We start from the raw sequence: 26214 nt of genomic DNA on the forward strand, positions 1-26214 counted from the left end.
AAGCTCAGTGTGTCTTCAGACTCACCACTTTTCCATCACCTGCTCTTTCGTCATTGCCTTTTCCATGAGCAATTTCCAGCCTTTCCAGGGAGCTATTGGGTCTGTTTGCCATCTGTCCTTCTCCTTCCCCTGAGAACACTTGGACAATGTTTCATTTACTGCTGGTTTTTTTAAGTAAGTTGAACATCTTTTGATAATAAATTGCTCTTGGTATCCCTTGGAGCCACTTACATCTCCTTTGGTGACCTCTTGCTCTTTCCGTGCATTACCACGTCTTAATGTACACTTTTGCCATTTCATTGGTCCACATCTGACGCCAGAACAAGTCATGATCCTGAGTCATGATCCTATTATTCTTCTGGAGAGTGCTTACTACTACCCAGGATTATTTTTCCCCTTAGCATTAGTCTTTTCTCATTTACATTCTTTTTTCTACTCGTGTGTGTGTGTGTGTGTGTGTGTTCTCCATTTCATTCCTTGATGTTTCCCATCTTTACTTCTGGCACTCCCCTTTCTTTTGCCCTTCAGAAACAAAGATAATAAAACCTATTACAGCTTTCTAGATAAGATTTTTCTCCTAATTAACTTTTTATTGGTTTTGTTTGGTAGAATAAAAAGTATTTGTGTATACTGGACATAGAAAGGAATAAATATGGATAAACATAAAGACTCATCTAGGTTAAGTTAAGGGAAGAGGTAGACAAAACTATATTTAGGGTGATGAGCAGAGAAAGAGAGAACAAGAGGAAATGAAAGTGGAATCTGGGAGTGTTTTTCACTTAGCCAATTTTTACAGACAAAAATAAAGCAAAGTTCTTCTAATCTGTTAAAAAAAACCCAGAACTGGGCAAATACATAACTTCATCTGAGACTGAACTTTGCCTCTCTTTTTTTTCCCACGCAGGAATTGACAGAATTTTCCAAATTTCCTTTAAAATATTATTTACTTAAAAACCAAACAGACAAATAAAACCCAGCCAACCAACCAACCAACCAACCAGCCAACCAAGCAACCAACCAACCAGCCAACCAACCAGCCAACCAACCAACCATCCCAGCACCAGCTGAGATGTTCTCTATGAATGACAGCAGTATACAAACAGGAAGTAGTCTCATGAGATTTCTAAACTCCTCCTGGTTCCTGGACTGACCCCTTCTTCTTCCACTTTCTTTTCTTCAGAGGCCTGCTCCTGGCTATTTTTTGATGGACCTAGTGAGAGCTAATATGGTTTGAGTCTCTGGGAGCCTCCAATGTCCATGCTGTCCACTCCCCTGGGCAATCCCCTTGCCACTGAGAGCTGATATCTCCTCAAACAGCAAGCATAACTGAAGCAGGCTGCCCAGGCAACTCTTCCAGCCTCCTACACCAACACAGCCAAAACTGTTCCCCAGCAATTACATTTCAGTAGGGAATCCCAATTGTACCTTGCATTTTTTGTTTGGGATTGTGAGAGGGAGGGTTTTTTACAGGGTGAGGGAATACACCCTGTAATTGTGCATTAGTGTTCAAGCACTGAGCTAGTGAGCTCCTTCTGGCTCAGGTGAGTGACAGAGAAATTCTGACTCATTTGCAACCAGGAAGGAAGCAGAGTATAGTGTGTGCTCAGAATTAGGGACAGCCGGCGAGATTATAGCTGGAAAGGCTGCCTGCTGAGAGCACAGTGTATTTAGAAGCATCTAAAATTATTTGTGTGACTCAGTACTGTTTTCCTAACACTGGCAGCAGCATGTGGTAACTCTCCCCCTAAGGATGCTCTTTTTATCCTCCTTGGTTTTTAACTTGTGGGTGAAGAGGAGGAAGAAGAATTAGGAAGAGGGAGACTTTCTCTGCTGTTTTTCAAAAACAAACAACACTTTGCACTTTTCCAGGAATTCAAGGTTATTTGCAGATGAACTTGGAGGTGTTGGACTTGGACCTGGGTCGGTATCACATAGTATCTGTTGTTGTATTCAAGAGCAAAGTTGTGTGATTATCTCTAAGCTGTTCTGATTGAGCTGAAGGGTTTGTTTGTCCTGGAACAAATCCTTTCTTTTCTGCCAAAGACAATTTTACACAGTTAAAACCATGGCAATGTGTGGGTGGGCACCACTATGAAATCTGGAATGTTTAATACATCAATTTGAGGAGCCAGGAGGACCCAACAGTAGCAGCACCAGGAAATGCTATAGGGAGATGCTAAGAACTCTACTACAACTTATTGACCTTGGTATTACAGAGGTCTTTGGTGATCCAGTACCACCAAGTAGTGTTTGATTTTCGTCCTGTTTATGCCAGTTTTTCAAACACATTCTTCTATCACTCATAACAGTGTGCCCCTTCAGAAAATTTCATCTGATGGCATTATGCATAAAGTGATGCCTGTTCTCAGCTCAAGGACTTTGAGGAATCTACCCCATGACCTGTCCCAGGATTTAATGTACTTCCCAGGCAATAAAGCTCAGTACCTCCTTCTTTCCCTAAACTGCTTCCCATCTGGATCCAGTCACTACAGTTGCCTCTGCCTATTGGATCAAGCAGCACTTGGCAGTCAGGAATGCTCTGCAGGTTCCCAGTGGTTGGAGATCATGACTGAGCTACCTCTTTGCCAGCTCATTTGTGCCCGGAGCTTTCTGGGAAGCCTAAAGGAAAGAGAGTTTCATGTCACAGTGTGTCTCTGCAGGTCCAAATGGACCTCATGCTGGGCGGGTGAGTAGGCACAGAAACTGCTGTGCGGTCGTGATGATAACACACCAGCGCCTGAGCCAGCTATTCCCTTCAGTGATTCATTCTTTCCCCTCTTATCTCCTTCCCTAACCAGCTTTGCTGACAAAATTAGCAGCGTACCTGCTGTATGCTCAATGCTACTGTTCACAGCACAGAAGAAAATATTAGCTCATTATAAATAGAAGCAAATGGACCCACATTAAGCAGAAAGCAGCTTACTCTTGTATTGCTGAATCGAAGTGAATAGTATCCTTTGACTCATCTAATGGAGGTCATCACAGAGAAGAGCCTGCTAGGCAGAAAAGAGGAAGTCCAGATCTGGATGAGAAAGCATCTAGTGACACCAGGAGACATCCCTAAAGCTGTGCAAGTGTCAACTACAACATGTTTCTTTCTTCCAATCCCCTTGCATGTAGTCATGTAGCTATCTGGAGTGGAGCTCCCCCTGATCCATCCAAACCACAGAAAAAGCAAACGGGCCCACAGCAAGAGTCATCTTAGCCTTCCCCCTCTCCATAACCACCTCCACTTGTACTCTGAAAACTAAAACTGAGGAAAGCAAAAAATCCAGCTGAGAAAGAACATGGACTAATGTGTGAGTCATGCAGCCGGATACCCTACCTGACTTCTTTGGGATTCTGTTTTTGTCTGGGTACTTTCCAACCAACCAGGATCTACTAGTTGAAAGAATCTACTCTCCATTCATGGAAAGGACTCACCCTAGTTCTAAAGATAAATGAGTACTATTTGCCAGCAGGGAAATGAAGTCTGTCCATGTGTTCAACTGACTGCTACACACTCACAGCCAGAACATCTGCACAGAGATCATTGCACCAGTCAGTTCCTTTTCCAGCTGTCTTTCCGTCATACTGTAGAGGACACAAGGATGCTCTTCTTTAGGAGCAGACATACATTGATGAAACAATTGTTCCACGTCCAAAATGTTGCTCCCACCTTTCCTCCTTTCCCTAATTGCTTTCCCCAGAATTATTATCCCAACAGAAGCGCATTTCAGCCCACAGAGAGAAGCTCCAGACATGATGGATTTTCCTCCTTCTTCATTCAAGGTCAGCTTCAATCCTAAGGCACTGGCTTATTTTTTTCAACAAAGCATTACAAAACCATGGTAATGGGATCGACCTCTGCCTGCAAGCTGCCAATGACTTCCTGGGTGAGCACCCAGGGAATGGATCCACTCTGGTCCGTGCGCCGCTGGGAGAATTAATTCACTGGAAGAGCATTGCTTAGCTGACTTTCAGCACTTCCATGGGAAAAAAAAGGGCTTGGCAATGGCTGGCTGAAAACTACAGCTTGCCAGGGGGGCTGGCTGTTGTCAGATGTTGTTAAATCTCACAGTGCTGCAGAGCCACAGCATGTCCCCAGCAGACAGGGTGTTTTTGTTCAACAGTTATGTGGGAGCAAAGTGCACCAAGTACCTTAGGCGAGCATTATTATTAACTCCGATTATTCATCACTGGTTTTGCTATTACTCTACACCTAAGAGAGGGCACAATGACTCAGATCCCAGAAGGCCAGTGAAGGAATGCACAGACCACAGAGCAGGCATGAGCTCATGTCCCAGGCAGGCCCAGCGAGGCAGGTATGGTCCAAAGACCTTGCATGCTGCCTGTAGTCCAGTGCTGACTGCAGAACCCTTCTAGGGCATGAGGCAGGCATGTGAGAGGAGCCTGCATCCCTCCTTTCATGTGATGCAGATCACTGAAAGAAGAGAAAGGGAAAAGGGTTTGCCTGGCAACAACACACCACAAATAAGAGTGAGCCAGACTTGTGTGTTAAGCTGCATTGTGAATAAAGTCCAGCACTTTAATTGTTTCCTCAGAAAAATAAACAAATGAAATGCATGCTGAAACCAGGCTTGTTCCCGTTGGCATTTTGGACCCAACTCCTTTCTGAACTCTAACTTGCAGACACATTCTGTAAGTCTGGAGGATGGAGGAGATGTTTTAATTGCTCTGAACAACATGATGTAGCAGTTAGGGTGGGCCTGCTTGATGCAGATTTTGGAGGCAAATCTCCAGAAGTTCTGTTCCACCTAAATTGCTTTATGATGCTATGATCTTTCCTGCTGGAAACCACACAAAGGGAAAAGCACAATTCCTCCAAATCTGCATATATCTTTTTTTAGCACAGGTCTCTTTAGCCACTGACAGCCAGCACAGGGCTCTCAGGAAGCATACTCTCCTCTCCAAAGAAAGATGCATAAGCACCAAGCCTTCCATCAGTGCTCATTAGCACCTTTTGAATGCTCTGTACTTTCCACAATTACTGGATAAGGAAAAAATCAATAACAGTTTCTCTTGTCCTTCAGCTAAACTCATAGAAGGATCACTTTTACACTGGAATGACTCACCTGGCTTTGCAGCCATCCAGCTGCACAGGGATTCCCAGGGACCTACCGAGAAGGTCCAACTTGAATATTTCAAGTCAATAAATACAGAAATTCAGTGCACTTGATTTCAAGTTCCTGGTTTATTAACTCAACAGTATGGTCCAGTTGCCCACGAAGAGGGCTGTGAACCAAGTTTCCTGACTTTTCAAGGCCCTGACTGCATATAAACACAGTCACACCCAGTGCTTCCATTTCAGCACAGCCCTGGATTTTCCTTTCCTGTTTAAGCTGTGCTATGCTTTTGCTCAGCCACAGATATGCCCATTCCCGGCCACAGACCTGTGAGTCTGGGCTCTCATCTGCAGGCTGGCCTCCTGAATTGACCTAGGCCAGTTCCTTGACCAGGAACTTGACTGATGATCTTTGCTCCTGGCTGAACTTGGCCTTCATCGAGGCCCACCTTGCCCAGGTGCTGCGAGTACAGAACCGGGGTTTAGTTTTGGGAATGTACGCCAAATCTTTGGCTTTGTCATAAGAAAAAGGATCGACTTCAAAAAAGCCTCAAGATCACAAACCTGGTTCTAACACTGTTTCAGCTTTCAGCTCACCAGGTGGTACCTTTCCTCCATGAAGAGGTGATGGGTTTTTTGGGCATTGAGGTAAAGTTTCCCAAGGCTGGCAGATTTCTCCCAGGGCTGAGAGCCTTGTTTATCTTTTCCCCCATCAGTGGAGTCAACATTTACAGCTGATGGATTTTTCAAAAGAGAAAGAAAACAGAAAAGCCAAAACCTAGATTGCTATGCCAGTGTGACAGGTCTAAGTCTTTAACATTAGATTTGCTTATGAACCTTTTCCCTTGTGTCTGATGGATCATCTGACATGCATGCATCCAAACTCAGGGAGCTGATGTAGCTATTTCCAGATGGGCTTCATCTCATCCCAGGATGGATGTATAAGCTGCGTGGATGATTCATTCTCTTCAGGTCTTTACAGTCTCTACAGTCCCATCATAACCTTCAGAAATGGTGCTTTGTCCTGTTCCAGCACCTGCTGAAAAGAAGCAAGCATGAAAACAGTAATGCCTCATTGCAACAAATCTCATCAAATTTGGATTTGAGATCTTACAGCACGGAGATGTATGTGTGCTACACTGCCTTCCTTCTGCCACTCAAAAAGTTGAACAAATCAGATTTTAATGCTAACATAAAATCCTCACTGGAAGGAAAGAGTTAAATTCCAGTGGATTAATCCAAAAAGAAGGACCAGGGTAACCTTTTAAACCTTTTTTTTTTTAATCTTCTTTCCCCAAACCTTTCCCTGAGTCTCTCTTTCTCCATTCTCTTGGAGAACAAAAATCTTTTTTCTTGATCAAGGAAATAATAGCAAAAGTGAAGAACTGTCTTAAATTGCTTGGGCAGCAGGAGTGATTGGTTGAATTAATTGCCTTAACTTTGCCGAAACACCTGGCATGCTGTTTACACCCTGTGAGAAGCACACTTCCATTAGGAACAGAGTAAAGAAGATGAATGAAAATCAGCAAAGACTCACCTGCAGACTTTGGCAAGCAGAAGATCTTTAGCCTAGTCCTGCTGAAACCACCCTGCAAATGCATCTGCCCACACAGGCAGGAGAAACTGCATAAGCAGCCAGAGAAGACAGTGAAGAACCAGAGCCATTGCTATATACCACTTGACCCCTGAAAAGGAGAAATTTACTTTCTTGGTTGCAGTACTGACAAAAAAAAAAAAGGTTTCAGCTGTTTCCTGACTTCTCTTCCAGGACACAGGATGCTCTGTCCACCTCAGGACAACACTGCTCATCATCAAATGGAAGGGATGATTTCTAAAACACAGTGGTGCTTCAAAATTCAGGCCAGGTTTTCTGGCCTTCCCTGTGAGTTGGTATGTGCTTGGTACTCTAAAAGGTAAGGTAACAGGCAGGTGAAGACCTTGGCCTCTCTGACAGATAGGAAGCTCCAGGGAAGGTAACTGGCTGGCTCAGAGACCCCTTATAGACCCACAGCACATCAGCTGGCTCTCCATTTTTGGAACCATTTGTGCAACACACATTCTCCTACAGGCTGTGGATGATACAGCTGTGCAGATGCTGTAGGAGTCATTCTCAAACCTCCTAACTGAAATTCCTCATGCTCAATATTTCCAAGAGGGCAGGGAGGGAGCAGATCTAAAAAAAAAAAAATACTGTAAATAATTTGTTTACCAGTGGAGGGACTTTCTCCCTGCATCTGGCTTTGCCATTATCCTGAGCAGCCCACCAGTACAGAGCAAGCAGAGATGTGTAGCGTGGGTGGGTAGGAAAGGCTTAGCTCATACATCATCCTCAGCTCACTGCTGGGACTGAATGGGGCTTGCTGGCTGCAGGAGATTTAATTAAGAGGAGATGTATGTTGCACTGGGGACAGGGCTCCTGCCTTGGCATGCTGTGTTCCTATTGCACACTTTTGACACGGAACATAAATGTTTTTCCTTCTTCCTAACATCAATTCTTATTCCAATAAAACCAATGCCTGACTGGTCCTGTGAGAGCACAAGTCCCTGTGTATTCCCTTACTGTGATGGGGAATCCATCTTGAGATGCACAGACCCCCTTGTCCCTTTGTTTCTTGACAGGAAGGCTCATGCTGTTCCCCAGAGCCAGCTCCAGGACAGAGCAGCAGGGGCACAGTGAAGCCTGCTGAGGTGTGGAGCCCTGATGGGAGCCCAGGAACACTGCTTGCTGGGTCACAGCCACTGCCTGAAAGCCACCCCTCCAGCAAGCATTTGCTTCCCCATGTTCCAGTGCACTCCCACACAGGAACACTCATCACGTGAGGGCAGCAAAGCTGAGCTAAAATTAGAAAGAATAATTTCTGCTAGATTAATAAATTAGGGGTGTCTTTTGCAGGACCTTACCCTGTGCATGTTAGGGGGTGTTTTGGCTTCCATTTAGCCATGATGTATCAGTCATTTCCCCTTGTGCCTTACCTGATATTTTTCAGCTCTGCCTTTTGTGTTTTTCAGACCGTTCAGCCACCTTCCTTCATTACTGTTCTAGCCTAATTAACAACAATTTCAGTCCCCTTTCTTGAGGGGGCAGCTCATGTGCACAGTTTCTTCATCTGGCTCGTGTAAAGGAATATCCAGAGATAAAATGGTTGCTCTGGAGTGAACACAGGGTAGTGACACCCTGAGAGGACCCTGCTGACACCAAACACCAAGGCCATGGCATACACAGCTGGAGAGCATTAGCAGAGCCCATTCAGAGGTTTGCCTCTCTCAGGGCTGGTTTCTGTTCTTTTTATTGGTGGTAAATTACTTTCCAAGCTCCCCTGTGAACTGAGGAGACACCACTTAATTTTAAAATGATAGATTGTTTAATGACTCTCACTTCCTCTCCGCTCCCTCCCACAGGAGCAGAGTGGAAGCCCCAGTGACCACCACTTTGAAGGCTGTGTTGGCCCCCACATTAAGGTCTGTCTTTATCAGAAGCAATCTCTCATTCTCTGAGTGGACAAAGATCTTCCTCTGCCTGGAGATTATTCTCAATGCCATTTTTAATGCAGTCTGTGCTCAGCCAGGGTACAGCAGCCATCAGCTCAAGTTCAAACACCATCAGTAACACTTCTTATATAGAGAGTCTGTAGCCTGCTCCCCAAAAGGCTGGATCCCAGAACCTCCTCTTTTCCAAAACTTTCAGTGCAAATGGACTGCCCCTTAATTCACCAGGGTGATGGGGAGTCTTCCCACCTGCTTTCAGCCATCTCCTTCAAGCTCAGTATTGTGAAATCCATGGACAGAGTCAGGTCCTTCCAGATGGGGAATCTTTCTCCCTACCTGATATCCAGGAGGGAAGAATTGAACCCCTTCAGGAGATGAGGTACTTGGATTAAAACCTGTGCCTGCGCTGTTCTAAGGTATAGATGCCATTTCCTCCAGGAGTGACTTAACAGTAGAGGCCCCTCATTCCAGAGTCATCTTCTGGCCAGAGAGCAAAGGATGAACTTTTCTTGGGCTCCCTCAGGTCTTCTCCAAGCAAAGGCTGAGCTCTGGGACTATTTCAGGGACATGCATTTCACAGGCAGGGCACCAGGGCACCTGAAAAATCTCCACTACTGGAGGCAATCTCAACCCCATCCCAATCCTTTGGGCTCAGTGAACCCAAGCAGTGCTGGACTCCTGCCTCAGTCTACTTCCCAGAACTATATACAGCAGAGTCAATGTATAGCCCAACGGGACTCATCCAGCAACAGCAAACATTTTGGTATGCACCCCTTGGTACCAGCTTTGACCTCTTTATCTCATTCTCATCAACCCACTCTTCCTAAAGCACAAGCCAAAAATAGACAGTGGCGGTGACTCAGAAAGGGAAAGAAGAGTCATTCTGACTCAAATACCAAGGTGGGCCTCCAGAGGATGGCACATGGGACCCTGCACCAGCACTTGCAGCTCCCCATGTCTCAGCTGCCAAAGTTCCCTCCCCAGGGACTGCAGCATGCTGGAAATGCTGCTGCTCATCTCTCCAGCAGCGGAGGTGATGCTCTGCTGACTCTGTAGTGTGCCTCAAAGACATCACTGCCTCAATAGGTTTTGACCATGGGCTGAAATCTGAGTAGCTTTATCTGGGCTGGGAAATAATGTGGGCCAAGGTTCCCTCTCTGGCCTGGAGTAGCACAGCAGAATTTACATCCATACAACTAAACTCTCTTGTCTGTCTATCCATCCAGGGAGTATTCCCTGACTGCTCTTTCACCTGAACCACAGACAGGCAGTGCTGCAAGCTGGGACAGCCAGAGCCAAGACAGAGATGTGGATGGGTTCACAACTAAGCTCACAATCCAGTTCTAATTAGGAAAGCCAAGCTTATAGAGCACTTGTATTTAACTTTCCTAAGCTGGTCTGACTCTTGTTAGGACCAGTGGCCCTGCTAACAAGCATCTTGTCTTCAGACATCATTCCACTGCTCTTCTTTCTGAAGGCACAGCTGAATGGGAGGCTTTTCCTTGGGAAAGAGAAGATAATTTGCAAAATGATAAGAAGACACATTCCCCTAGAAGGAGAGAGCAGACCTCCATTCAGTTCAGACCTCAGTTCTCCCATCAGGGAGGCAGGCTCACCTGCAGCAAGGAAAGCAGGTCCCCAGAGGATGCAACTACATCCTCACCTCTTGCAGGAATACAGTTGGTTTCCCTTGTTTTCCTCACCATCTGAAACACAGCCCACAGCAGGGCTAGTTCCTCTGGCTACTTGTAAAAGGTCAGCAGAGTTCAGTCCATGGGTGAAGGAGTTGAGGACTCCTCTGGCTCCATTGATACTCATCTCATCTATTTAAATGCCCTTTTTTGCAAACTGGAGACCATGATTGAGCAAGTATCTGCCCCAGCCATCACCTCCCTTCAGCAGAAGCCAACAGAAAATTTCTCCTTTGAATTAGTTACAGCAGTACTGAGACTGATTTTGTGTCCATGATCACCCATAGTTCCTTCAGTCCCTTCCACTCTGGAATTGCTCTGCCCAAAACATTCAGAATCAAGATGTGGTCTGAGCTGAGCAGACTTACCCACTCAGACTCTCTGCTTGATGCTTTACAGAAGGAGGTTTTGACTAAAAAAAAAAAAAAAAAAAAAAAAATATAGCTTTGATCAATGCAACCCCTAGTTAGAGCTAGGAAAGCATGACCCTGAGCTGACTTTCTTCTACCAAATAGCACATACTGCTTCAAAGCAGAAAGAGTCCTGAAGATGTCAGATTTTTTTTTAATCCATCATTTTGCCTCACCTTGTTCTGGGAAAGAAGCAACTCATCCGAGCTGCAATTTTGCAAGTACATCAAGCCAGGGCCAGGCAGGCACCAAGGACATAGCTGCTTGAGTGAATAATGTATTCCTAAGGATCAACCCCATCTTTTAAATGGAAATATCAAGGAAGTACCTGTGCCCCTTTCTGCAATCAGACCAGTGTATCTCTTTCAGGCAAAGAAACCAAACTGCTGCCCAGTTCATTACTCTGTGCAGAACCACAGCCAAAGGCTTTCCCAGCTGGCAGTCCACACCCATGCAGGCAATGTGCAGGCACTGTAATGGCTCTCTCATGGTTGTTTTTCCTGACTTTTCAGAATTGAGCAGCATCTAACATATCTCAAAGACCAGGTCTTCTGATTTATGAAGAGCACCTGTCCAGGGCCACTGTTCTTTAATTTAAAAAGCCATTTAGTGTCTGATCACAACAAATGGATCAATATTTTTAAGGTGCTGCTGAGTAACAACAAAAAAAAACCCGAAACAACTTGAAATACAGACAGATCACTTCTCTCAGGAAATCAGAGAGTTTCCAGAAGTTTACTTAATTCAGCAATTTTGGAGCAGTATTCCTGGTCATACCAATGGTGGATACATGTGCACACAAGCGCATTCCTCTGATTTGTTTCTGACCTTGGTTATGCCAGAGTTAATCCAAGTTTGTCCACTGCTGGCCAGGAGGGGCTTTACACTGATGCTGTGATTACAAGAGTTTCCTCTGAGAACCTTGTCATCCACAAAAGCAGCACACAGCAAAGCAAAGCACATCAACTTTCTGCAGTGCATTTGTCACCCCTTCTTGTGACACCCCGGTTTTGAGCATGAGCCAAGCCCTCAGCACGGGTGTAATTGACTCTGCAGTCTATTCAGATGGACATATACTTGCTTTTGTCCTGTTATCTGCAGGTTAACCACAGCTGACCCTTAGCATTCTCCCCTGTGCACAAAGGACTTTCAGCTTCTGTGGTCTGGAAATGTGACACAAAGATTTGCTGCTAAAGGGAATCTAAGCCTCTCACAAGGCTCTCAGTGCCCAAGAGAGCACATCACTCCTTCTCCTTACTCTCCCACTGCATTGACTTATAATTAGCACAGTCCAGCTAATAAAGTGGTGTCTGATTGCAGTCAGGCTTCTGGAGACTATTTATGGGTGAGACCACACACCTAACTGCCCTTCCTTCACTCAGTCTGATGTTCAATGCACTTACCCCATGCCATTTCTCATTTCAGCAGACCAATACAAAAGTCATGCATTTTGCATCTCAGCAGGATGTTAGAAAGTGAGAGAGGTGGAAAGAAATCAAAATCTTTTTACTGTGCACCTAGGAGTTACAACAACAAGGGTCATCACCCGAGACATCGTCTCGGTTGGAGGGAGGGCTGACGTTCCCTGTAGGTGCCTCTCACAGGCTGGTGTAAGACTTCCTTCAGGATTGTCATTTTACTCACTGAATGTCTTCCCCAGTCGTCCTAGGAAATGGCCATCACTCAATCCTGACCCACAGATAAGGGAACAGACTCGAGGGCAACACACTGGCTGGGGGAAGAACCAACCCCTTGCCCAGTTTATGTCTTCCCCAAGGTTTACACAGCAGCTGAGCAGGATGGTTGAAGATCTGCCTGATGGCATTTTTTGGGTTTCTGATCTTCTCACTTCCCTCTTTACTTGCTTGCCAGGTGGAAGACACTATCAGGGGAGGCAAGGGAGGGCAACTGAAGTGCTGAGCTCCCACAGTAAAAGAGGCCATAACTCAGGCAAGCAACCTCCCAACATCTCACATCTAAGGAACACCCCTGAGCCTATCGATTTGCTCCTTACACCATCCCTTTCCAACTGAAAGCTTGAGTTGCCACCTGGAAAAGAATTCCTGAGAACAGACCTTCTGGGCCACTGGGAAGTACCTGGGGAGAGTGAGGCTGCCATTGCTCATGAAAATTGTCCTGGCTGAGGCCCTGACATTTTGTTCCTCTTCCTGACACAGACTTGACATACATGCAGCGTTGAACCATCATGGACCACCAGCCTGACCTGACACATGCAGAAAGATGCATGCCCCTGCTCATCCCTGAAACTGGCAGAAAACTGCACCTGGAAGAACTCAGGGTTTCCCTTGCTTTGGAAAAGCTGCTTAATCCTGTTTGTTTTGTGTGAAACTTCTTACCAAAGAAAAGGCCTAAAATTAATTAACTTAAAGAAATCAAAGGCTGAAATGTCTTATATCTCAGGTACCCATAATGCAAGCTGGCATGTGTACTTAATGGTTTTTGAATGTATCAGAAAAGGAAAAGCCACAGGGCTGATATCATTAAAGACAATAAATCCATCCTAGAAAAGACAACAAATTTAATCTGGTTCTAACATTTCTGATTAGCTTTTTTCCTTAGGAACACTTTGATTATTGGAATCTTGCCCTTTTACTCACTGATTATTTAATGCAATTAATACTCATTTCAACTTTGCCATTGAGAGCATATTTTCATTTGCTTTTACAAGCAGAAAGCTGATGTCTGCTCTAATCAAAAGATGCACTCCAGGCATGTGAAATACAGTACTACAATGTGCATTACAAGGATCAATGATAAATTACATTAACTCCTTATTCCCAGGAGGGATTTATTACTGAGGTAAAAGGAACAAATGGTTATAGCAAGAGATGGTTTGTTTTCTCTTGCTGATTTATGCAAAAGGTCTGTGCTGGCACTCACTTAAATGAAAGTGTTAAGGAAAGAATACAGTGTCACATTAATTCATATAGAGAAAAGCTGTGCTGCATACAGAAGGGATGCTAACAATCCTGTTTTCATCATTTGGTTCAGTTAGTTGCTTCTACCAGAAAGATAAAAAAAAGGTAGGATTGTTAAATGTGGAGGGAAATTGAAAGAACAATATAAAAAAAGGCACGGAAAAAAAAAAAGTAGAAAATATGTTTTAAAAGCAAAGAAAAAAAGCATGGATTCAAAGTTAGTCTGAAAAATTTCTATCTCATCATGACATTTTTCACTTCCTTGTCTCATCCTTAAGACCTTTTCATTATCATTCCAACCAAGCTGGAAGAGAAGAGCAAAGATTCACCATAACCTGGAGAATAATTGCCTGATTTCCTCCCCTCGTCATTGCTGCTCTCAGCAGGGCTTGAACAAGATCTGATACCTTTGGTTAAGACCTCTACAGCCTTTATTCCCACCATGGACACCCAGAAGAAATCCAAGCTCTCCCTCAGTTGCCTTGCACACATAGGCAATGCTTCAGGGCAGTCCTGGTTGCTGGATGCATGTGCTGCAGTCTGGCATTTGGACTACAGCAAACACTCAGGTCAGCTAACACACCATGACCACAAACGCTGCAGGATATTAACATCTTGAAAAGATCACACCTACTTGTAACTTTGACTGGGGAACATCAAAAATCCAATTTTTCTTAGGTTCAACAGAACTGTCACATGGTAGGGAAAATCAGTATATGATTTCTGTTCCATCTCTCTGTGAGTCTTCACGTGCCTTTCTGAGCCAACCTGTATTTCTGCAGTGTACCTCATCGTTTTCTAACCACTGGACCGGACATTCACCTAGGAAGCCATTCCTGGCTCCCTGCCATCATTTTGCAGTAATGAACTCTTGCATAGGAAGTTGCTTCAGCCCCAGGCTGAGGTCTCTCCTGGAGTAAATTCTGCCTTGTCTCTTAGATGGCATCAATCATTCATAGCCTTGTCCTGCTCTGAGCATCTGCTTCCCATTCTCTTCCTTAGCTTCCTCTTGATTAATTGATGAAATTGTTAAGTGTGGTTGCCTCAGAAACTGCCATTTCCTTAAGCACTTTTGGCCCCCTTTATGGCAGAAAGCAGGAAATCTTCACAGGAACCCTGAAGGGACAGAAAGGTTGAATAGGACTCACCCTTCACCAGGACAACACAGGCTAAGACACCAGAATAAATCCTGGCTGTTCCCAGGCTGCCACGGTGTCTAAGGGCAGAGAGCACAAGGAAGGGAAGAACCATGTGCTTTTCCTGTCATAGCCAACATCCAAGGGACAAATACACCATTCTCCAGGCAGTTTTCCCTCAAACAATGTCTACAGCAGCTCTCAAACTCCTACCCATGGCATACCCAAACATCCTACCATGAAGGCTGGTGCAGGTGCAAGTGGGCAACATGGCACAACCACTGCCTGCCCTCTTCCGCTCATGCTGGTCAGCACCCAAAGTCCCTGGCTGCAAGAGCTCAGTGCTCCAGGGGTGCTTGCATGTGATCAGCCCCTGAAACAGGGAAACTCACCCCCAGGAGAGATGCAGCTGATGTGAGCACAACAGCATGGCAACTTCTCCGGGAGCCCATGGCAATGCTCCTCTTCCAAACATCTCCAGCGCCAGCACAGTGATGGTTTGCAAAGAGGAGCTGGGGCAGAAACAAGGGTGATATTAAAGCCTATCTTCACCTGAGAAGCTGGGAAAGAGGCCCTGGAGAGCCTGAGCCTCAGGTCTGTGGTGTTTTCTCCCTCTCCAAAACTCCACATCACGCTTACTGCAAGGCCCAGGCTGCACCAAGAGAACTCTGCAGCATGATCCCAATTCTGCCTCCCAGGGTTGCCAGAGAACCTGTTCCATCCAACCTTTGCAAAGGCACCAGGAATGCCTACCCTGTGCTGAAGAATGAGCATGGAGTTTAAGGACATGGTGAGATAACAGACTACATGGGGACTCTATCATAAAACTTGGTTTTTGGGCAAGGTTCATTACAAGAGAGCAATTGAGACAAACACAATGAAAACAACAGTCTCATGGCAGAACTTCATCACTCCTGAGAGCCTTCTCTGGATGCATTCTGGCTTCACTCCTGCTGGGGACAGGAACCAGTGTCAGGAAGACCCCAGAGCAGATGCAAGCTGGGGATCCTCTCTCCTTCAGCACAAAAAGGAGGAGCTTTCACTCTTCATCTCACTGCTACGATTCAAAGCTATTAGTGCCAGTGCCTTTCTGCCATCCTTCCTTTTCAGAATTGTTTGCTGATCACTGTCAAGGTCTTATGAAATGCTGTTTTATTAGGCTGTCTCTGCTTTTATTTGGCTGAAAGAAAGAGAAAACAACATTCTGGCAGCCCAGAGATGCTTATGGTCCCACTAGCTTTCACTCACAGAAGCAGAATAATCACTGAAAATGGAGCTCACTTTCTACTTGACATTAAAAAGTAAGTGCTACAACCACTAGAAGCTGATGAGAGATGATACAAGATAGCAAAATCATTGAATTTTGGTATTAGTCAGCAGAGATGTTGCAAGTCACAGAATGGGTCAGGTTAGAAGGGATCACAGTGGCTCATGTGGTCCAACCTCCCTGCTCAAGCAGGGTCATCCCAGAGCACACGGCACAGGATTGTGTCCAGAGGGTTCTCCAGTGACAGAGACTCCACAACATCTCTTGGGCCATGTTTCACCTACACATTAAAGAAGTTATTCCTCATGTTTCAGTGCAAATTCCTGTGCATCACTTTCTGCCTGTTGCCTCTTGTCAAATGGCTCAGCACTACTGAGAAGGGCCTGGCTCCGTCCTTTTGGATGACCCTCATCAACTTTTCTTTCTGGAGCAGGCACTCCTTCAACCATGGGAGACCTCTGGATGAGTCTCAGAAGGCACAAACACTGGTAAGTCACCTGCCCTGGCTGTGTATGGGAGGTGGTTTGTACCAGGGGCAAAATCAACTATTAGCTCTCAGGAGCAGCTGAGATCAGTGGAGAGGGGCCTTACTCCCCTTCCAAGGGAAGTGAAATTAAGCAGCCTGGTGTATGCATAGGGAGTGCTGGCTTGAGAACCAGGAGTTCAGATTTCTAGGTTTGCCACTCACCTTGGTAATCTTGGTGTCTTCTTGCAGTCTCTCCTCTGGCTGCACAATCTTTGGGCCAGGACTGCTTCCCACTCAGCATATTCACTCCCCACAGCACTCTGAACAGCAAGACACCAAACCTACTGTAAAGTGAAAACAAATAGGAAAATATGTGCCAGAGCTCCCCTAATGCCCAGCAACAGTAAGTGCTCAGCCTAGGGAACACAGGCTTGCTGAAGGAAAGAAGAACCTGCCTAGTTTAGAGGAAGAAATCCATGACAATTCTTTAATGAGGATTTCAGGGGATACAAATTGTTTCCTGGGCAATGGCTAATGACTAATAGAGACCCCAGAAACAACTCACAGCACCTTCTTATTTCCTGTGGCCTGTAATCACAGTTGTTATTTTCATCCTTCTAAGTAGTATAATGGACAATTGCATTCACATTTTCACTTTTTTCTTTTTTTTTTTTTTTTTTTGCCAGAGATGTCACAACTCCTGGTTTTTTTTTCTATTAACATAGAAAAGCAAGATTTCTTCCCATCTGATTGCTTCAGTTCCCAACTAATGTAAAGAGGCAGAATCCAGTGAAAAGTTTATTAGCTAACCTCTCTGGAGAATCAATTTAGCATAGTTCTGCATGATAAAGCTTTACTTCTTTTATTTTTCCTTAAATAAAAAAAAGCTAGGAAAGAGAGTTGTTTTAAATTTATGAGCTGATGCGACAGTGAGTAATGGTGAATCACTGTTTAATATTTTAGTCAACAATCTGCAAGGTGAGCTGTACTCCCATTTCATATTTCTAGAGCTAAGAAGTCACCTCAAATATCATGAATAAAATCAGTCTTGCATCAACCCAAAAAGCTGTATTCAGCACCCAATCGTTGTCCACCCAGAGATCTCAAACACACAGGAGAAAACAAGCACAACTATAAGCCGAAGTGGGAGGGTGAATAACACACTGAATAAAAGAGGCTGCAAGGATGAAGCTGGCTTTTTTGTGAGCTCTCAGTGATTCTGCAGGCAGAGTTGGAGGGAAAAACACTTTCCTGGCTGTGCATGGAGGACAGTGGTTATCACTGTCTTTGTGCTGGCTTGCAATTGTCTTGTCTTGTACTTCCAACAGCATTCCCAGCACTATAGAGGCACTAAACCTCAGGCCAGTTTGGGATTTTCCAGCCAGTTTCCCAGGGAAATGGGGACAACACAAGCTTTTCTCTCCAGATACTTCTTCCCCCAGCCCAGTGACATAAGCAGAATGTCTCTGTGTCTTGGTGTCACAGGCACCCAGCAGAAAGCAGTGCTTGCAGGGGGGAGGACACAGTGCTGTCCTGTGCAGAGCAGGTTTGTCAGCACTGGGGCACCTGCAGATCCACACAACCAGGGAACACACACCTTGGGCAGGTCCATCACCTGCAGATCCACACAACCAGGGAACACACACCTTGGGCAGGTCCATCACCTGCAGATCCACACAACCAGGGAACACACACCTTGGGCAGGTCCATCACCTGCAGATCCACACAACCAGGGACAGCACTGGAGCAGAGAGTCTGCAGAGCCAGATGAATTCTTCCTATGGGAGGTCTCCCACTGGGAACAACCCAAAGATACCAACATCCCAGGTGGCTCAGGAAAGCTTTCCTTGGACCTGCTGTTTCCAAATTTCCCCTTCTTCCTGCTCCCAGTGCTGAACTCCTCCTCAGCCTCTGGGTCTTAGCTGTTTCTATGATAGCATGGTCTCTCCAGACTGGCTACTGAACTCTCTCTCACCCACTGCCCATACCTAGCCATTGATCAGAGTTGTCTCCCTATCATGTACCACCAGCAAAAACAGGCTCTAGGCCCAGTCTCTCAGTCTGTCTTTCTCCAAGGGCATCTTCAAGTTCCTTTCCTTGATTAATGCATGTTAAGACTGACTAATTTCATACCTTCCCTCGCTGTAGCTGCTTTACAGTGGGGAAAAATGCAATTTCCTCTCACTTGTCAAGTACCATGAGTTTGTGAACCATGACAATGTACATTGCTACTGCTGCACACAGCCTTCCCCTCCCCCAGTCTAATGGAATGTGAATAGTGGTTTTGCAATAAATGTGAAGTTATTGAATGACTACAGAGAAGGATACCAAGAGCCTCTGTGACCCTGCAGAAACAGAGTACTCTGTACAGCCTGGGCAGAGCACAACTGCTCCAAAGGAAACTGTGTCAGTTGCCTTGGGGCTGATTTCTATGGAGAGGGGAAGACCCTCATGCTTTTCATTCCTTTTTTATATCTGGAGGAAGATCTCTTATGTCCCTTATCTTTACATTATTGCAAATGACAGAGCAACTGACACATCCAGCTCCTTCACACTGCTCCATACATATGAACAAGCAATTTAGCCTCAATATTGGTTTGCAGACCTTTCTACCACAGCACCTGCTTCAACCACAATGCAGCAAAATGAGACCTCAGCATGAAGTCAATGGTCCTTCTTTCTCTCCTTAAAAATAGCCAGGTTCATACTGTGTTATGGATTTTGGAAAGCTTAGGTGAGCTGACTTTGACCAGAAGGATGTCTCCCTCACTTTTCATGCCAATGGTTCACCCACCCACCTGTTAAATAGTACACAAGCTTTATTTGCCATAGCCATGTCTCATTTTTTATTGGACCTGACCCTACAAGCTGAAGGAGCCTTCTGGCATGTAATGTCTCATCTCTTACAACACATGGAGACACCATGTTCAGGTCACCGTCTGGACTTCTCACCCAGCTGGTGAGATTTGGCACTGGTCTAGTGCTAAAGAAGTTCCTGATGTTATGGCAGGATACATGCCTCAGAGATATCATCTGGCACTTAGAAAAGTGTAGATTTATTTTCTGAATCCTCTGGTTCCTCCATAAAAATTCAAAAAGCATGTTCATAAGCTTGAAGGACACATCTTGAAGGACAGAAACAGAACCAAACCAAATATTCAAATAAGTACTTTCTTTTGTGTTTTCCAGGTCCTCCAAGTGAAGCAAAATAAAGAACAAGAGAGCTTTCCACCCTCTCAATTTTTCAGACATAAAAGATCTTGAAGCAAGCACATTTTCATGGTTTTTGAGTTGAGAGCAGCAAAGGAAAGAGTTGGTAGAGAAAAAGAGAGTATGTTCTCTATCTCTTTAACATGTAGGGGAAAGAACTTTATGGATTTTTAAAAATGAACATGAAGATCTGTTACTTTGGTGCATTCCCCAGGTTGTATGTGCATTGGAGCTTCTTCTCAAAGCCCTCTATTGATGCCACTCTCCAGGCATTCACACACTCTGTGCTGCATGGTGTGGGTGACAGTGACCACACAGTGAAAGAAGGTCCCCATCTTCATGCCACAGCAACCCCCTTTTCTCACTGAACCCACTGCAAGGCAGGAGTGACAAAAAAAAAAAAAAAGAAAAAAAAGAAAAAAGGGGTGAAAGCACTACCATAAAGCTTCAGTTCTGCCAGGAGAGTCCAGCATGAGAGTGGGAAAGACACCCTCCTACCAGGATGTTTGGCCATTTTGCTTCCCTGCATTTGTCTGAATCTCTTACTGCTCCCCTTTCTGCACTCATCTGCTGTAACACACAGAGCTGCGATCTGAGCGTCTCGTGTGTATTCATCAGCGCTTCAGAGCAGATGATTCACCTACCCCTCTTTATAATTTTATCTCCCATCAGCTGCAAAGTCAAAGTCTGAATAATACACCATTGTTGTTTCCAGGAGCAGGCTTGTCACTGTGATAGGAATGACACCAGGAGAAAGGTATGACTTGAATCAAAACAGAGGGTCGGCAGGTAGCATCCTAAAGCTCCGGAACCGGCAGGTTAAAAATAACAACAATGGAATCGTGTCTCCTAACAATGGGGAGGAAAATAATAATAATAATAATAAAGAACACAATAGCCTTGGCTGTGGCACTGTGTGGGAAGGTGAAGGTGTATTGTCTGTTCTGGGCAGAAAGTAAACTGTGCTGCTGGTTTTACATCCTTTACAACCAATTCCATCTACAGCCAAGCTGTGCCTCCTCCCTGGCTCCCCACTGCTGCATCTGGAAGAGCTATCCTGTCTCCAAAAGAGGAGCTTCAAGAGGGACAGCTGCCCTGAGGGCCAGCAGCTGCCCAGCTGCAGGAGTCAGGGACAGGGACAGAGAGCCCATCTGTGCCAGATCCAGCTCAGGCTCTACCATGGGTTGTTAATCCATGAAGGTGTGCAGAAGAATGGATTAACTCCTGTGGCAGGGAAATCTGACATAGTTCTGAGTGATGCACAAGAGACTGAGGTTTTCTGTATGTTTAGCAAACACCAGTGGGGTTTGCTCTACATCAAAGTGCACTTCCGTCACAGATGGGCAAGGAGCAGCTCAGGTATCAACAGTCAGGTATCAACAGTCAGGTATCAACACTGCCTTGCAGCTCTCTGGAGCTAAGCAGTGCTCCCCCAAGCATCATTGTGCTTTTTGTTTACCTCAGAGCATCTCCCCAAGTTCATAGTAATATCATCTTCTGCCGGTTCCAGCAAGGTCTAGGCTGGTCCTTGAAGGTCAGAACCCTCAAAGATGGGCCTTAAGATTTAAGGCCTGGCCCAGCTCATGGCTTCTTTTGACAATGGTGGCCACTGCCCTGAGATGTCTAGTCCTGCCCACCATTTCCATTGCATTAATCCTGAAGTTTGTGGGATGCAGGGAGCAGAATCAGTGAAATAATATTGCTCTGTGTGTAGGTATATATGTGTGTGTGTGTAATCAGCTCTCCAAACTGTGCTTTGGTAAAGGGAGATGAAGGGAAGCAGGAGGAAATCAGGGGAAAAGGAAATCTATGCTACTTCAGGCAGCAAGACTTGTCAAACTATTTCCTAAGTTAGAAAGTGGCCCCTCAGCTCCACCTGTAGTTAGAGGAGGAGAAAAGGATGTAGAACAGCTCCCAGGCTGGGCTCTGGCTCACAACCATCCTCCCTGGAGGCAACATATGATAAACATCTTAAAAGAAGGAGGTGGTGTGAACATCCTCCCACAGTGGGAAGAAATCACTCCCTGCTCTGAGCTGTGGTTCTGCATGGGCTGGATTGATCCATCAGTCCCATTACCATCAGCACACCCATAATCCCCTCCAGTATGTGCCAGCCTTGGTGACTACAAATCCTCAGCAGTTCCTGTAGGCAGCTGCGTCATGCACCCCTTGCTACTCTGTGGCATGAAAGAGAGAATAACCTGAGAAACAATGGCTTGCTTAATTTAACCACCTGATGTTCTTGGAAAATGCAAGCTTTGAAACACAAATTGGCTGCGAAACAAACATCCCACAAGGACGTCCAAGAATTGGCATGCTCCTACATGAGGTGCTCAGGAAAATATAACAGTGTGTTATCCTGCTCCACACAGCCCAAAATTCATCCCTAAAACCAAAACAAATACTACTCTAATAAAACAATCTCTGAAAGCAGTTTTTCTGGTATAGCCTACAAAACAGTCACCTTTTAACCTCCTGTGTCCATCAGGATCACTTACTACCTTCTTAATGATCAACAGAGCAAAGCTGTCAGGTGTGTATCATGTAGACCAGGCCAAGAGAAATCTGAAACAAGCCAGGTGAAGCTCCATCCACTGATGTGACTGTTGCCTGTTCACCACAAATGTGACACATCCAAGAAATCACATCTGCACTTATTTCCTAATGAGAGCCATCCTGCAAGGCAAACTAGAGCACAACACAGTATTTACTATATTCCTTTCTCCTTAAAATAATTTCTCCCTTTGCCTTAAAATTCCCAGCAGACTTCCTCTTATTCTTTCTTTGGTAAAGCCAGTATTGACTGCTCAGAACATACTCTGGCTAAAAGCCTCCCTAACCCCTAATCACCGGGCCAAATCATCTTGTAACACCACCATTCCAATGGAGAGCCCATCATTCACTAATTTCTGAGGTTTCTCTGCCTTCTGGGAGAAGTTTCTGTGGCATAGGAATCCTCTGTAATGGAGGGATCTGTTTCTGTTCTTTTGGCTGATGGATGTGGCGCTGATCACCAGCTGCAGTTCCCCTGCAGCAACTGTCTCCAAAAACTACTGTTTTTGGAAACACAGTCTGCTGGCAGAAAGTAAATGGGTTACTTTTTCTTGAGAAGAGCCCACCAGCAGATAAGGATCTGCCTTAGTTTACTGTCTGCTAATTCACCTCAAATCCATAGGAAGCTCAGCTAACAGCCAACAAAGACCAGCACGAGCAGTGAGTACGTGCAGGGTTTCCAAGCCATGCCACAGAGATAAATAGAGATGCCCAGAGATAAATACTGAAAAGACAAGGATTTTGCAGCTACTGAGTGAGCAGGTCAAAGCACACCCCATCTGTGCTCCATTTTCTGCAGAGAAACTCCAAAACAGTGCTACAAGGTCTTCAACCTCCTCCATCTGCTGCCCGCGCTGGCTGCCTGGACTGCAACAAATGTGTTGCCACTTCCAGCACCCAGCAGTGATTGATGCTGTGTTAAGAGGACACCAGTGGTTCCGGTCTATTTACATTTCCAAGGAGCTTGGCTGGGTTTTGTGCTGGCGTTTTCTTTTGGTATACCAGCTGTGGGAGAGCAAAGGGGACAGAAATTACTGTGATGCTCAAGCGAGGAAATGCTACTGTTGAGAAAACATCCTATTTATGCCACATTTTAAAAGGAGCCCATCTTTAAGAGTTTTAAAGAGCTGCCACCGGCAACAAATGAGGCTGCTAATTTGGCCTGGCAAGCAGCGTTTGCTAAACACCATTTCAGGTTTTAATTCATCACATGTAGATTTGGAATTGGAATTCTCCTAGCAAAACCATCATCAGTGTGTTTTTGCAATTCCAGCTCCCTTTCTTTTCACATCAAGCCTCCCTCTCTCCCTCTGTCTTCCACAGCTGTCAGCTGTCACCAGCCAGGAAGGCAGATGAGCCAGTCACAGCCCTCAGATCTGATCCAATCTCCTGTAAAACAGATGCCCAGGCCCCAGGTCCTCTTTGCTCACCAGCCCTTTGTTTGTCTACAGAAACTGCATGTGCTGCCTGCCCCCTGCAAAGTGGGGAGGAATAATTGACTTCCTGGGAAGCAGGCTAGGGATAAAATGCTTCACACATCCGCTCACAAGAGCCTGCTTGTGCCACTCAGATGAGGCAACTGCTGTGTATCCTCCCTTTCACCCAAGCTGCCACCAAGCAGCTCCCACAGGAAGCTCTCCTATTTCCTCAGTTTCACCGCTGTGAGGTTGCTCTGAGAATGGTGCTACTGATGCTAGCTTGATTCCAGCTGAGTCAAAGTCACGGCAATTTCTGGGGAAAACCTTGAGGAGTTCAGTCCTTTCTCCAGCATAGATCTCTTCTTCACGACTGAGTGAGCCCTGCCAAGAGCTATGTGGATAAAATTCTGCTTTTTCCCCACACATCCACCACAACCACAGTTTGGGGGAAGGCTGCAATGGTGCTAGTACTAAAAGTTCCCTGTGGAAAGAGTTCTGGTACTAAAGAGAGATCGCTGAGGAAATGTGGTCGTGTTTGGGCTGTCCTCCTACGCAGCCATCTTGATACTCTGATTGACCCAGTAGCTTTCCCTGATCTGCCCACAAGCAAAAAAAAACTCCTTAGCACCTACAAAATAGACATAGTGTTGTCCTCTGGCTGGGAACTAGATAAAGGATTCCTGATTTGTTCACACAAAAAGGGCCATCCAACATGCCATGCTGTCAGCACCCTGCCTCCCACAGCAGCACGATGCATCTGTGTACACAGAGCCTGCAGTGGGACCAGCACAGACCCACCTCCTGGGACAGAAATTATATGTTTGAAGCAGGCAGTTAGATCTACCTTGCACCAGGCTCCTGTCTTCATATAGAAGAAACCAATGGTTTAGCAGGAAAAAAAAAGGGAACCAGCAATCTCTTTTGTTTAATGTTCCTTATATTTTTAATAGCTATTTATTTACTAGTTTTCATGGCTTACTACCCTAGAGCACAGGAGACAAACATCACATTGGAGCAACTTCCAAACGTCAGACCCCAGGTTTTTATGCAACTGGGCTTTTGAGAATTAAGTGCAGACCAAGGAGTGGAGGGTGCCTGTGCCAAGGAACCTGAGCCAGAGGCCAGTCAAGAGCAGGAAGAGGGCAGGTTTCCCAGCCTGCCTTGGCTGACTGGGGCAGGTGGGCTGCTGTTCCCAGGGAAAAGAGCTGTCTAGATGCAAGAGAAGGAGTCGTGTTTTGAAAACTGCTTTCTGAATGAGTCAGCAGAGCCATTTCCCAAGGCACTGGAGCCAGCCAGAGGGAAGAACAGATAGTTTTGTTGTTTTTTCCCTTCTGCTGTTGAGGTCGATCACTCACTATCTTGAAGTACGTCACCAGCCTTGGGAAGCCTTTTTCTGAGTAGAATACTTCTTGACTTTTCTATTTCTGAGGAAGTTTTCCAGCCTGCCTTGCTTCTGTTTTGTCAAAGCCTGTATGTGACAGCAAGGTCTGGAGGAGAAAACAGAGCAGGCTAACATGTTATCCCTGCAGGTCTGGCCTGAAGGTGCTTTTCACTTCCAGGCAGGGAAAGCTGCAGCCATTAAAACCCTCTTCATCAGGACACACTGATCTCTCTCCCTTCAGAGACATCCCCTTCCACTTCTCTCCTCCCTCCTCTGTCACAGGTATCAAACACCTTTTCTTGCAGAGGTGACCTCACTAGTACACACCTAATGCAGTACTGAGTAGCTTGGGTGTAGCCTTCAAGTTCAGCTGCTTCTATTTCAGACCTGAGGAAGGATAAAAAGAAGTGTGTCCTTTATTGAGTGATACCTATTGCTTTAAGAAGGGTGTGCTCTTCCTTCGCTTGTGTTTTTCCAGTCAAGGTAACTGATGTAGATAAAATGACTTTCAAGGGACACAGCAAATGCTTCAGCTCTTAAATCAAGAACACTTTTGGAAGAGATGCTTGAGCCCAAACAGACTCTCCTCTGTGCTATTCCTTCATCCTGGCTATGCAGATTTATGCTCCTCAAAAGGTTGGCATTTCTCATCTGTGCCATGGCACAGGACTACAAGGGCAAACTTCTCAGTCTTGGTCACATTTTGGCCTGTCATTCTCCTGATGATTTTAAAACTTTGGCTGTGCCAGGCACAAATCCACAGTTGAAAGTCAGTTTGTGAGTAGCTGGTGAAGAAGACAATTTGATTGCTCAGGTCAGGGATATGCATGACAGTTTGGCCATGAGATGATCCAAACGTGATCCAACCCTCTGGCTGTCATGATGATAAATGTGAAATGGTCCCAGGGATGAGCTGGAGCTTTCTCAGTCAGTGTGGGGAGAGGGCAGGGATCTCCTGTAGCACAAATAAACAAGTACACTGATACTCCATGCATCTGCCAGCACCAGCTCAAAGCAGGCAGCAGCCAGAAGAAACTGCGTCTCCATCAGTGTACCTGTTCTGCCACATGGCAAAGTGTGGGCTCTGGATAAGCCTAAAATCTTAAAATCATAACCTCCACAACATCTAAAGCCACAGACACAATCAGAGATTTTTATGTCCATCTTCCCCACCACCTCTACTCCCAGCCCA

At 45.5% G+C, this 26214-nt stretch overlaps 1 long non-coding RNA gene across 3 annotated transcripts in view; it reads right to left on the bottom strand.

Annotated features, from left to right (window-relative positions):
• Positions 1–5175: 5175 nt before the first annotated feature.
• The window catches only part of LOC143693946 (uncharacterized), a 45692-nt gene continuing 24653 nt past the window's right edge, over positions 5176–26214 (bottom strand). For all 3 annotated transcript variants that reach the window (XR_013182044.1, XR_013182045.1, XR_013182043.1), the window contains 3 exons: positions 16683–16804; positions 6603–6750; positions 5176–6104 (listed from right to left, as the gene is read on the bottom strand). This is a non-coding gene — a long non-coding RNA (uncharacterized LOC143693946). The remainder of the gene's footprint in view (positions 6105–6602; positions 6751–16682; positions 16805–26214) is intronic.

This window comes from Agelaius phoeniceus, chromosome 4, assembly GCF_051311805.1.
Source record: "Agelaius phoeniceus isolate bAgePho1 chromosome 4, bAgePho1.hap1, whole genome shotgun sequence".
Lineage (NCBI taxonomy): Eukaryota > Metazoa > Chordata > Aves > Passeriformes > Icteridae > Agelaius > Agelaius phoeniceus.